Consider the following 14,182-nt stretch of genomic DNA (forward strand, 5'->3'; position numbering starts at 1 on the left):
TCAGATTCAGGTAAATGTCTTATTTGAGAAAAATTCTCAGGAGGAAGTGTAACATTGTTACATAAGAAAGGAAAAGGGTTGTGTAATACTTGCTGTTGATATCTTTTTGGAGGAGTTCCTTTGGTGGTTCTCTGTGAATGCCTTGGAACCTTGGTCCATCCTTCATCATGATCATTTCCGTCTCCAATTGCATCATCAGGAACATCATCTGCGACTGTTGAAGACTGTCCATCATCTGGAACATCTGGATCATCTGGGACAGCTGCCTGAGAGTCAGGTTTCACTGCACCTTGAACATCATCTTTAGGAAAATAAACTGAAGTATCATTACTGTGTATTCTGGACCAATTAGTATCTTCCTCAAATTTAGTTGAATTAGAAACAACAGCTCTATGGTGTCAGCAAATTTGTAGTACTTAGAGCTTTCATCAAAACCGATGAATCTCATTCTCTGTGACACTGGACCTCCTTTTCTTCTTTGATCAAGTGGAATGTTAACCATGGCATACGAGCCAAAAATGTGGATGTTTTGAACATCAGGCTTCTTTGCATGAAGCAAGTAGTAAGGGGTCTCTTGTATAACACTACTCCAGGTTCGGTTAAGAATGTAATTATCATACCTGAGTGCTTCACCCCAGTACATATTGTCCATGTCAGCATCCTCTAGAAGACAACGAAACATAGTATATAGGACCCCCTGTCTTCTCTCTACCATCCCATTCAAAGCTGGCAATGATGGTGCTGACGTTTGATGACGGATTCCATTCCTTTTCATCCATCCTTGGAACTGCTGAGACATGAATTCTCCACCACAATCACTTTGGATTCTTCTGATCCAGACATTGTATTGTGTAAGTACTTCTGCAGCAAAGTCTTTAAAGATCTGAAAAGCCTCAGACTTTTGTTTCATTAGAAACACAAAACCATATCTAGAATAACTATCAACAATAGTCAAGAAATACTTACAGTTACCTTTAGTAGGCCGAAATGGATCAACAATGTCGATGTGGACCAAATAAAAATGCGTGTAGACAAATGTAGGGCATACTTGGCAACCGGAGCTGCCTTTGACTTCGCAGAATTGCAAATTTTACAATCAAGATGAACCTTGCAATCACTATCAACTTTAAAACCATTCACAAACTCAGGCATCTTTGCTAAAACTGGATAAGATGCATGGCCCAAGCAACGGTGCCATCTATGAACACACCTGGAATGAAACGATTTGTTTGTTAATACAGGTTTAACATTTGAAACAGCATTGGGGACCTCTTGGACCTCATTGGCTTTAACAGCCTTTGTATCTATAGTGGCAGCAGGTTTTCTCTCTGGACCTGTGCCTTCGCCCTTTGGATCCTCTCGAACGTGTTCCTTTGGGCGGAGTAGGATATGAAGGAGATTCAGAATCACCAGATTGAGAACTTTGGGGATCATTGGATTTAGAGTGTTGAGCACCATCTCTCTAAGGTTGTTTCTGGCGTGTGTATCTCAAGGTGTATCCCTTTTGTTGGTAGCTTTTAGCCAAGGTAGGTTTGTATGCAGATGACATGGGTTTGAGTCTAGTATGCAGGAGCCCTTCTTCTTCAGTTAGCATCTTACAGAGTCTTTGTGTAGTTCTTTGGGCCAATGGCATGCTGTTGAATTTAAAAACAGCTTCCTTCCATTCATGGCCAAGGGAATTTATTATTGCAGCATTTAATTGCAAATAATCGATATTATAGCCATGCTCTGTTAAGTCTTTGTGCATTGCTAACAGCTTAGACAAATGTGGAGCAATTTCTTCTCCAGGCTTTAATTTTGCTGAATGAAGGTCAGTGATTAACAGGAATGTGCCCTCTTCTGAGACTGGCCTGAACAGTTCATCCAGGGACTCTAAAAGTTCTCCTGCAGTAATATGATGAGGATATCTTACTGATAAATCAGAATCCAAGGACATGAGAATAAGGAGAGTAGTTCTTATATCTGCTTCCCTTTCTTCCTCAGTCCATTGCCTAATTGGAGGATCAAATGCCATATGATCCACCTGTTGAGTGATCAAAATCAATCTCATCTGATGTAACCAGGTCTTGTAATTATGTTCATTGCTTTTTAATTTTGACTCACCTTTCAGCATTGCTAAGGTGATTGCTTGCCTTGTAGATGCAGCTGGCAGGGCTGCTGGTTGTTGTACTTGTAGTACAGGAACTGGTGGCAATTAGACTGGCTGAGGTGCCTGGACCAGCTGTGGCAGATGAACTGGCAAGGGGGGTTGCCTCTGTTGCTGTACGGGACGAGCTGGAATTTGTGAGCATTGGTCCCTTTGCATCTGTGCAGCTTGAGTTGTCTGCGACGCTTGTGATTTAACAGCAGATTGATTAAACACACTATCTATCTTTTTTTTTCTTTGATTCTGGACTCTCTGAAGAAAATCATTCATTTCAGGTGTTGGCTTAAATTTCAAATTATGCTATCCACTAGAGGCCGCTGCAGGATAGCTTTCTGCAGCTGCTTGGGTAAAAGTAGCCCCCCTTTTTGGGGCCTCTTGAGGAATTTCTATGTTTTGAGACACAGCATGATAACTTTTGCTATCTCTCAGCGCATGCTCACATTGAGTGTCTATATCAGGAGACAAAGACATTCCTTTCCTTGTAGACGTGGCCTCTTGGTAACATTCCTGGGCATGCTCAGATTTATTAATGGAGAAGAGTCCAAACTCACTTTTTAAAAGTTTCATTTGAATTTCTTTAAGTTCTCTTAATTGCTTTCTATAGACACATAAATCATCCATGTAATCATCATGTATACTTTTCTGCTTTAATGTTATTGAATTTCCAAGACTATCAAGGTATGTACAGTAAGACTGTACATCTTGGATCCCCTGTTCGCAGCGTGCAATTGTGGCTTCAATTCTGTCTAAATCAGAAAGTGATTCTCTGCTCTTGATGGAGCTTTGAGATCTTTTATCATCACAATGCTTAGTTTTTGCCTTTGCTTTCAAAGGAAGCTATGAGGATTGATCGCTTTGAGAAAAGCTAGTGCTCGGGGATTCAGAACGGACGAGGGTAGATTCCTCAATGCCACATTCTTCACTAGATTTATGGCTAGCATTCTCTGAAATACTTTCGGCTGTTTGACCCATTAAGGTTTCCTCCCCCTGTTGTAGTAAGTAACTGTGGGAACTTACGGTTTGCTGAGAGGCTGCCAGTTCAGTTGTGCGAAGAGATTTTTGCTCATCCATGATGAAGTTTCTTTTCCCTTCAGAAGTTTGGATGAGTTCCTTCAGATCTTCAAATTGTTCATTTGAGATCCCGTCAATGAAGGGTTGCAAAAATAGCTTCTTTTTCCGCTTGGCCGGCATTACAATGAGCATGGTAGCTATTGTTAGAAGTGAACCACCATCTGCTTACCATGTCAGATTATAGATGATTAATCACAGCCCACATGAGCTGCAATGAATCTAATCCGATGAATGAAGTTACAGAAAAGGCTTCAAAACGAAGTTACTTTTATTAAGAGAAAACAATAAAATCAGCTTTGCCTGATCACAGGCTCTTACTGCACGTCTACATAGCTAGAGAGTTAGAAGCAAGATGGAGATTCTCTCCTTTTTCACCAGGAGGAGGGGAAGTGATGTTAGCTATCTGAAAAGGATTTACATCCTAATGGGTGGAGTTAAATTAACATACACAGAGTTAACTATTTTATTACTGAATGTCTCTGAATTTCACTGGGGCTGGCAATACACAGCGTGACAACCCTAGAGTCAAGTATAGACAGTCGATACAGTCTTTAGGATGCAGTACCCACAGCCACTCAGTCTCCTATGGGTTAAGTCTGAGCTTGTTGACACCCATTAAGACCCTCACAGCTTCCAGGTATTGGCACATCATGTCCACTGCTTCACATGGGGCAGAGATATATAACTGGGTATCATCTGCTGTATCCAGGGAAGGCTTCTTGAGGAGGGGTCTCACCACCACCATTTAATGGTTGCAGGAAGGACTCCTCACTCAAGGGCATGTTAACTAAAGCCTGAAGCCAACCTCTGTCACCTCCCTGCTGGCTGAAACAACCCAGGAGGGGCACAGATCCAGCAAACAAGTGGAGGAACACATCTCTCCCACAGCCTTGTCTACTTCCTCAGGAGTCACAGGCTCAAATTCATCCCATATAATAGGACTAAGACCTGCCCCTGTCATCTCAGTTGGAATAGCCCAATCAGAGTGCAGGTCCATCCAAAAGTGTGTGACTTTATCTGATAGAAACCATGCAAAGTCCTCACCTCTACCATGCAGGGGCTCCTCCATTCCCCCTACATTAAGGAGGGAATGAGTCACCCTAAATAAGGTGGCTGCATGCAAATCAATGGGTTTAATAAATGCAGAAAAATGTGCCACCTATATCACCACTAAATAAGTCCTAATAAAGTCTCCTAAAAGTTGGTCAGACTCAGAGATACAGTTACTATGTTGCTCTAGATGTTTAACTGATAATTTTCTTTTTGAGTACAGTAATACCTCGTCTTACAAACTTAATTGGTTCCGACACAAGGTTCGTAAGGTGAAAAGTTCGTAAGATGAAACTATGTTTCCCATAGGAATCAGTGGAAAAGTGAATAATGCATGCAAGCCCATTAGGAAAATCAAAAACATTAAGGCTTAAAAAAAAGAAAAAAGAAAAAAGCGTCGGGCAGACCAAGCTGAGGTGAACAGAGTGGGGGGAGGGACAGTGACAGGTGGCAATAGCCTCTCTTGAGCTCCATGAGTTTTTGCCTCCCATTTTTGTCCCCCCCACTGTGCTCATCTCCCCCACATCTTTCTCCTTTCTTGAGCTCCTGTTTTTGTCCACCCTGTCAGAAATATAGCGATAAATTACAGCCCGCGTGGACTATAATAAATCATTTCTGGAGGATGATGGATTGAAGAAAGAATCTGCTTTCAAACAAGGTTTCTTTTTATTATAAAAGTAGAAAAATAAAGAATGCCTTAGGAGGCATATAAAATGTGTCTTTACATCATGGCAGCTAACAAAGGATATAACAATACAATATGGAGAATCTGGAGGGGACGGATGTGATGCATGAATGATGTGGCAGGATTTTACATCATAATAGGAGGAGCTAATAAAATACACACACTGTTAACTATTTAATTACTGAATAACTCTGAATGTCTCTGAATGTCTCTGGGGCTGTCAATACTCAGCGTGACACCCCTTCTTTGGCAGTCATCAGGGACATTGGTTCACACAAGGCACATTTTCTTAGATAGGTATTTGTGTTGGTCAGCTGGCAATGGTTTATTCAGCAAGTCAGCAATTTGTTTAGTTGTGGGCACATAGTGTAGTTTCACAAATCCTTGTTTTAACATATTCTCTTGCATTCTTATGTCTTATGTCGATGTGCCGTGAACGAGCTCCAACATATTCAGTTTCAGATATGAATGTAACTGAAACATTGTCCTCCATAATAACAGTTGGTTTTCATGGGATCGCCCCAAATACTATCAACAAGAGCAGAAACACAAATTAATGCATTACAACAATCAGAAACACATGCATACTCAGCTTCAGTGGAAGAACAAGAAATAAAATTCTGCTTTCTAACTTTCCAATAAATTGGACAACCATTCAAAAACATTATATAACCAGAAGTACTTTTACATGTTTCTTTATCACCTGCCCAGTCAGCATCTGCATAACAAATCAATTCAGGATACTTGTCCTGTTTCGGCTCTAGGAACAACTTCATATCCTTCATATGCTTCATGTATCTCAGCAGTCTCTTTATGCATGTCCAATGAAATGTAGTTGCTTTGCCAACATACCTTGACAAAAGATTCACACTAAGTGAAATGTTGGGTCTTGTCCAACTGCTAATGTATAATAGTGACCCAATTACTGACCAATAAAGCATTTGGTCTTCAAATTGAGGATAGTCTTGTTGTGTCAACCTGTAAAAATCAGTTTCCATAGGAGAACGACATGGATCCGCGTTAGACATGTTACAATTGTGCAAAAGTTTATCAACCTTGTTCTCTTGTGAAAGGCAAAACCCCTTCTTAGTTTTTTCAATCTGAACTCCTAGATAATCATGAATATGCCCTAAGCTATTCAAAGTAAAATGTCTTTCTAAACCTTTTGCAAAACTTTCACTCATACATTTGTTAGGACCAATGTAAACAATATCATCAACATAAACAAGTATAATTTCATAAACATTACCTTGCCCTTTTGTAAACACGCATTCATTAGAGTCAGACTTAATAAAGCCCAATGAATTTAGCTTCTCAATGAGGCAGCGATGCCACATGAGGACAGACTGTTTCAAACCATAAAGACTCTTTTGCAGGTACCAGACATCCCCTTCTCGATCCTGGAACCCGGGTGCGCTCTTCACATAGATTTCTTCATTTAGATCAGCATTCAAATAGGCGGTTTCAACATCAAACTGGAAAACTTCTAAATTCAAGGCAATAGCTGTGGTTAGGGCAATTTTGACACTTTCATTTTTAACTGTAGGTGAAAATGTATCTGTGTAGTCTTCAGGATACACCTGTGAGTACCCCTGTGCTACAAGTCTTGCTTTGTATATTTTCTCATCATTCGGTTTCTGTTTAATTCTGTAGACCCATCGTGTGCCAATAATCTTCTTATTCGTTTGAGGCTCAACATATTGAAACACTTTAAGTTTCATTAAACTGTCCAGTTCATTTTCCATAGCCTCATACCATTTTTCTTGTTCAGATTCAGGCAAATGTTTTATTTGAGAAAAGTTCTCAGGAGGAAGTGTAACATTGTTACAAAGAAAAGGAAAAGGTTTGTGTAATACTTGCTGTTGGTATCTCTGTAGAGGAATTCCTTTTGTGGTTCTCTCCAAACATCTTGGAACTGTGGTCCATCCTTCATCTTGGTCATCTCCGTCTCCAATTGCATCGCTAGGAACATCATCTGCGACTGTTGAAGACTGTGTATCATCTCTTGTAGGAACATCATCTGGAACAGCTGCCTGTGGATCAGGTTGCACTGTACCTTGAACATCATCTTTAGGAAAATAAACTGAAGTATCATTACTGTGTATTCTGCACCAATTTGTATCTTCCTCAAATTTAGCTGAATTAGAAATAACAGTTCTGTTATTAGGGTCAGCAAATTTGTAATACAGTGGTACCTCAAGATATGAACCCCTTGTCTTACGAACAACTTGTGATACGAACCCGGGGTTCAGAAAAATTTTGCCTCTTCTTACGAACTTTTTTAGAGTTACGAACCAGCGTCCGGGAGGCTGCTGGGAAGCCCCCCGGCTGTTTTAAAAGGTGACAGCCGGGCGGCGGGGCTTCCCAGCAGCCTCTGAACGCCAGTTCATAACTCAAAAAAGGTTCGTAAGAAGAGGCAAAATTTTTCTGAACCCCGGGTTCGGTTCGGGAGGCTGCTGGGAAGCCCCCAAGCCCGGCCGTCACCTTTTAAAACAGCCGGGCGGCTTTCCAGGAGTCTTCCGAAGCCGAACGCCAAACCCGAACTTCCACGTTCGGCGTTCGGAGGCTGCTGGAAAGCCACGCGGCTGTTTTAAAAGGTGACCGCCCGGCTGGGGGGCTTCCCAACAACCTCCCGAACTTTTGCCAAACTTCCGGATTCGGGGTTCGGGGGGGTGCTGGGAAGCCCCCCAGCCCGGCGGTCACCTTTTAAAACAGCCGGGCAGCTTTCCAGGAGCCTCCGAACGCCGAACGCGGAAGTTCGGGTTTTGCGTTCGGCTTCGGGAGGCTCCTGGAAAGCCGCCTGGCTGTTTTAAAAGGTGACCGCCGGGCTTGGGGGCTTCCCAGCACCCCCACAAACCCTGAACCCGGAAGTTCGGGTTTGCCGTTTGGCTTCGGAAGGCTCCTGGAAAGCCGCCCGGCTGTTTTAAAAGGTGACCGGCAGGCTGGGGGGCTTCCCAGCAACCTCCGAACCCCGAACCTTAGCCGAACTTCCGGGTTCGGGGTTCGGGGGGGTGCTGGGAAGCCCCCCAGCCCGGCGGTCATCTTTTAAAACAGCTGGGCAGCTTTCCAGGAGCCTCCGAATGCCGAACGCGGAAGTTCGGGTTTGGCGTTCGGCTTCGGGAGGCTCCTGGAAAGCTGCCCGGCTGTTTTAAAAGGTGACTGCTGGGCTGGGGGGCTTCCCAGCAACCTCCCGAACACCGAACTTTTGCCGAACTTCCGGGTTAGGGGTTGGGGGGGGTGCTGGGAAGCCCCCCAGCCCGGCGGTCACCTTTTAAAACAGCCGGGTGGCTTTCCAGCAGCCTCCCGAAGCCGAACGCCAAACCCGATCTTCCGCGTTCAGCATTCGGAGGCTGCTGGGAAGCCCTGCCGCCCGGCTGTCACCTTTTAAAACAGCCTGGGGGCTTCTCGGCAGCCTCCCGAATGCCGAACCCGGAAGTTCGGGTTTGGCGTTCGGCGTTCCGGAGGTCGCTGAGAAGCCCCCAGGCTGTTTTAAAAGGTGACAGCCGGGCGGCAGCGTTTTTTGCGGGGGGGTTTGGGGGGGGGTTGCACGGATTATTTGACTTTACATTGTTTCCTATGGGAAACAATGTTTCGTCTTACGAACCTTTCGTCTTACGAACCTCCCCCTGGAACCAATTAGGTTCATAAGACGAGGTATGACTGTACTTAGTACTTTCATCAAAACCTATAAATCTCAGTCTTTCTGATACTGGATCTCCTTTCTTTCTTTGAACCAGTGGAATGTTAACCATGGCATATGAGCCAAAAATGTGGAGGTTTTGAATATCAGGCTTCTTTGCATGAAGCAGGTAGTAAGGAGTTTGATCTATAACACTGCTCCAAGTGCGGTTAACAATGTAATTGGCATACCTGAGTGCTTCACCCCAATATAGATTGTCCATATCAGCGTCTTCTAGAAGGCAATGGAACATAGTCTGTAGGACCCCCTCCCGGCGTTCTACAATCCCGTTAAGAGCCGGGGAATAAGGTGCTGGCGCTTGATGATAGATTCCATTTCTCCTCATCCATCCTTGGAATTGTTGCGACATGAATTCTCCACCCTGATCACTTTGTATTCTTCTGATGCGGACACCATGTTGAGTGAGTACCTCTGCAGCAAAGTCTTTAAAAATCTGAAAGGTCTCAGATTTTTGTTTCATTAGGTACACATACCCATATCTAGAATAACTATCAACAATAGTCAAAAAATACTTACAGTTACTTTTAGTAGGCCGAAATGGACCGACAATGTCGGTATGAACTAAATCAAAAATGTGTGTAGACAAGCGTGTGGCATGCTTAGCGATAGGTGTGGCCTTTTACTTGGAGGAGTTACAGACCGAACAGTCTAAATGAACTTTGCAATTACTATCAACCTTAAAACCATTTACAAAATCAGGCATCTTGGATAAGACTGGGTAAGATGCATGGCCCAAACGATGGTGCCATCTGTGAACACACCTGAAATGAAAAGATTTGTTTGTTAATACAGGTTTAACATTTGAAACATCATTTGGAACCTTTGGAACCTCATTGGCTTTAGGAGCCTTTGTATCTATAGTGGCCACAGGTTTTCTCTCTGGACCTGTGCTTTCGCCCTTTGGAACTTTTATACTTACATCAACCTTTGCAGGAGGATTTGGCTTTAAGTAGTAAACATCTCTAATTGGAAAACCAGTAGCAATGACTTTTTCATTCTTAATAATGTAAGCTTCTTTCAGTTTAAAGTTCACTTCAGAACCTAAGTCTTCATTCAGGCGATATGTGCTTAGTAAGTTGCTTGTAGCGCATGGAACATATAAAACACATGGGATGAACTGATCTAATTCTTTTATGTAGACTGTTCCTTCTCCTTCAACTCTGCATAAGTGGTCTGATACAGCATGCAATTCTCTGATGTCAGTCTTATGAAATTCTGTGCAAAGTTCTTTCTGGTAGGTTATGTGAAAAGCTGCTCTGCTGTCTAATGTCCATAAATGTCTAATGTCGTACTGTGGACTCTTTTGTGGAACATTGTTCAGGATGAAAGAATTGACATAAGGACGTGGCTCACCTCTTGAACCTCGTTGATGTTGTCTGTAGTTGCTGGAGCCTCTGCTTCTGGAACCCCTAAGATCTGTTCCTCTGTGCTGAGCAGGATATTGGGAGCATTGGGAATCACCAGATTGAGAGCGTTGAGGATCATTGGATTGAGAGCGTTGAAAATCATTTCTTCTACGCTGATTGTGTCATGAATATCTTGAAGTGTAGCCCCTTTGTTGATAGCCTCTATTCATTGTAGGTTTGTATCCGGACGATGTAGTTTTGAGTCTACTTTGCATAATCCCTTCTTCTTCTGTTAACAGTTTGCATACTCTGGGAGTTGTACGTTGGGCTAACGGTATGTTATTATATTTTGTAATAGCACCTTTCCATTCATGATTGAGGGAGGCGATTATTGCTGTATTTACCTGCATTTGATCAATTTGATAGCCTCGCTCTATTAGATCCTTTTGCATTGCTAGCATCTTAGATAAGTGTGGAGCAATTTTCTCTCCAGGCTTTAATTTGGTAGTGTAAAATTCAGTGAATAACAAGCATGTTCCTTCTTCTGAAACTGGTCTATAAAGTTCATCTAAAAATGTGATTAAATCATTTGCAGTAAGATCATTTGGAAATCTAACTGACAAATCGGTATTGAGAGACATAAGAATCAACAGTGTGGCACGCATGTTAGAATTTCTTCCTTCCTCAGTCCACTGTCTATTGGGAGGATCAAAAGCCATATGATCCACTCTTTCAGCAATTAAAATCAGTCTTATTTCATGCAACCAAGTTTTATAATTTTGTCCATTATTCTTTCATCTTGACTCACCTTTCAATGTTGCTAAGGTAACAGGTTGTCTTTGAATTGCAGTTGGCATGGCTGCTTGTTGCGGCATCTGAGGTGCTTGGACCGGCGGTGGCACTTGGACTGGTGGCGGTGCCTGGACCGGTGGCGGTGCTTGAAGAACTGGAGCTTGTGATCGTTGGTCCTGTTGCATCTGCGCACCTTGGCTTGCTTGCAGTGCTTGTGGCTTAATTGAAGGATAATGCCGAACATAATGTTGTCCATGTTGCATTGAAACTGGAAAAGAACTTCACATTTCTTTTACATTAGAACTTGTTTTAAATTTAATATCTTTTACTCCACTAGATGTCGCTGCAGGATAACTTTTGACATTTTCTGCAGACATGGCATTGTAAGTTTCCATTTCTTTGTTTGCGTTCATGGCATCATGGGTTTTTATTTCCTGTTTTTCTTGCTGGATGGAAATATTTCCAAACTCTTTCTCTAAAAGATTCATTTGAATTTCTCTCAGTCTACTTAATTGTGTCCTGCATTTAAAAATATCATCCAAGCAAACATTATTTATCATTTTTTGTTTTTTCACTTAAAGAAGTCCCCAGATCATCAAAATGTGCAGAATATGCTTGCGTGTCTTGAAGGGTTTGTTCTAAACGGATTATCATGCTATTTATTTTGTCTATGTCATTAATTGAATCCAGGCTGCCAGCTGAACTTCCAAGAGACTGTTTGTCTTTGCAATGTTTTAATTTCTGCTTAGCTTTTACGGAGGGACCATATTTGGTAAACCCACTGCTTTCAAAGATTGCCTGGCTGGCTGACTCAGAGGGGATTATTGTAGCTTCTTCTAAATTACTTGGGTCATAAATCTGCTGGCTCGGAGCTTCTAAAGGTTTTATTATTTGTGCATCATAAATCAATTGCTCGCTTTCAACATGTAGAAAAGTATCAGCACCACCGTTCCCCATAAGCTGCGTGCATGCGTGCGCACGCCCCCCAAAATACCCCCAGCGCACCCTTTTCCATGGGCGCAAGCTCCCCATCCCCATGCCAGCCTGCGGGGGGCGGGGGCGGGGAGGTGCGGCAGTAGGAGGAAAGGGAGCCGCAGCCGCCCCTGCCTCCCCACGGTGCCTCCGGCCAAACACGCCCCTGGCTTCTCGACCCTGCCCCTCGCCTGCCCGATCCGCCCCTCTCCTCCTCTGCCGCCTCCTGCCTTCGGGCACGATCCACCCCCTCTCCTCCTCCGCCACCTCCTGCCTTGGGGCACAATCCTCCCCCTCTCCTCCGCCGCCACCTCCTGCGTAGCGGCGCGATCTGCTCCCTCTCCCCCGCCACCATCTCCTGCCTTAGAGCGTGATCTGCCCTCTCTCCTCCTCTGCCGCCTCCTGCCTTGGGGCGCGATCCACCCCCTCTCCTCCTTCGCTGCCTCCTGCCTTGGGGCACGATCTGCCCCCTCTCCTCCTCCGCCGCCTCCTGCCTTAGGGCGCGATCTTCCCTCTCTCCTCCTCCGCCGCCTCCTGCCTTGGGGCGTGATCCGCCCTCTCTCATCCGCCGCCACCTCCTGCCTTGGGGCGCGATCTGCCCTCTCTCCTCTGCCGCTGCCTCCTGCCTTGGGGCGCGATCTGCCCTCTCTCTTCCGCCTCCACCTCCTGTCTTGGGGTGCGATCCACCCCCTCTCCTCCTCCGCCGCCTCCTGCCTTGGGGTGCGATCTGCCCTCTCTCCTCCTCCGCCACCTCCTGCCTTGGGGCACGATCCACCCTCTCTTATCCGCCGCCACCTCCTGCCTTGGGGCGCAATCCGCCCCCTCTCCTCCGCCACCGCCTCCTGCCTTGGGGCACGATCCGCCCCCTCTCCTCCGCCGCCGCCTCCTGCCTTAGGGCGCGATCCGCCCTCTCTCATCCGCCGCCACCTCCTGCCTTAGGGCGCGGTCCGCCCCCTCTCCTCCTCCACCACCTCCTGCCTTGGGGCGCGATCCGCCCCCTCTCCTCTGCCACCACCTCTTGCCTTGGGGCACGATCCGCCCCTTCTCCTCCGCTGCCGCCTCCTGCCTTAGGGCGCGATCTGCCCTCTCTCCTCTGCCACCACCTCCTGCCTTGGGGCGCGATCCGCCCCCTCTCCTCTGCCACCACCTCTTGCCTTGGGGCACGATCCGCCCCTTCTCCTCCGCTGCCGCCTCCTGCCTTAGGGCGCGATCTGCCCTCTCTCCTCTGCCACCGCCTCCTGCCTTGGGGCATGATCCGCCCCCTCTCCTCCTACGCCGCCTCCTGCCTTGGGGCGCGATCCGCCCCCTCTCCTCCTCCGCTGCCTCCTGCCTTGGGGCGCAATCGACCCTCTCTCATCCGCCACCGCCTCCTGCCTTGGGGTGCGATCTGCCCTCTCTCCTCCTCCGCCGCCTCCTGCCTTGGGGCGCGATCCACCCTCTCTTATCCGCTGCCACCTCCTGCCTTGGGGCGCAATCCGCCCCCTCTCCTCCGCCACCGCCTCCTGCCTTGGGGCACGATCCGCCCCCTCTCCTCTGCTGCCGCCTCCTGCCTTAGGGTGCGATCCGCCATCTCTCATCCGCCGCCACCTGCTGCCTTAGGGCGCGGTCCGCCCCCTCTCCTCCTCCACCACCTCCTGCCTTGGGGCGCGATCCGCCCCCTCTCCTCTGCCACCACCTCTTGCCTTGGGGCACGATCCGCCCCTTCTCCTCCGCTGCCGCCTCCTGCCTTAGGGCGCGATCTGCCCTCTCTCCTCTGCCGCCGCCTCCTGCCTTGGGGCATGATCCGCCCCCTCTCCTCCTCCGCCGCCTCCTGCCTTGGGGCGCGATCCGCCCCCTCTCCTCCTCCGCTGCCTCCTGCCTTGGGGCGCAATCGACCCTCTCTCATCCGCCACCGCCTCCTGCCTTGGGGTGCGATCTTCCCTCTCTCCTCCTCCGCCGCCTCCTGCCTTGGGGCGCGATCCACCCTCTCTTATCCGCTGCCACCTCCTGCCTTGGGGCGCAATCCGCCCCCTTTCCTCCGCCACCACCTCCTGCCTTGGGGCGTGATCCGCCCCCTCTCCTCCGCCGCCACCTCTTGCCTTGGGGCACGATCCGCCCCTTCTCCTCCGCTGCCGCCTCCTGCCTTGGGGCATGATCCGCCCCCTCTCCTCCTCCGCCGCCTCCTGCCTTGGGGCGCGATCCGCCCCCTCTCCTCCGCCACCGCCTCCTGCCTTGGGGCACGATCCGCCCCCTCTCCTCCGCCGCCGCCTCCTGCCTTAGGGCGCGATCCGCCCTCTCTCATCCGCCGCCACCTCCTGCCTTAGGGCGCGGTTCGCCCCCTCTCCTCCTCCACCACCTCCTGCCTTGGGGCGCGATCCGCCCCCTCTCCTCTGCCACCACCTCTTGCCTTGGGGCACGATCCGCCCCTTCTCCTCCGCTGC

This window comes from Erythrolamprus reginae, chromosome 2, assembly GCF_031021105.1.
Source record: "Erythrolamprus reginae isolate rEryReg1 chromosome 2, rEryReg1.hap1, whole genome shotgun sequence".
NCBI classification, from domain to species: Eukaryota; Metazoa; Chordata; class Lepidosauria; order Squamata; family Dipsadidae; genus Erythrolamprus; species Erythrolamprus reginae.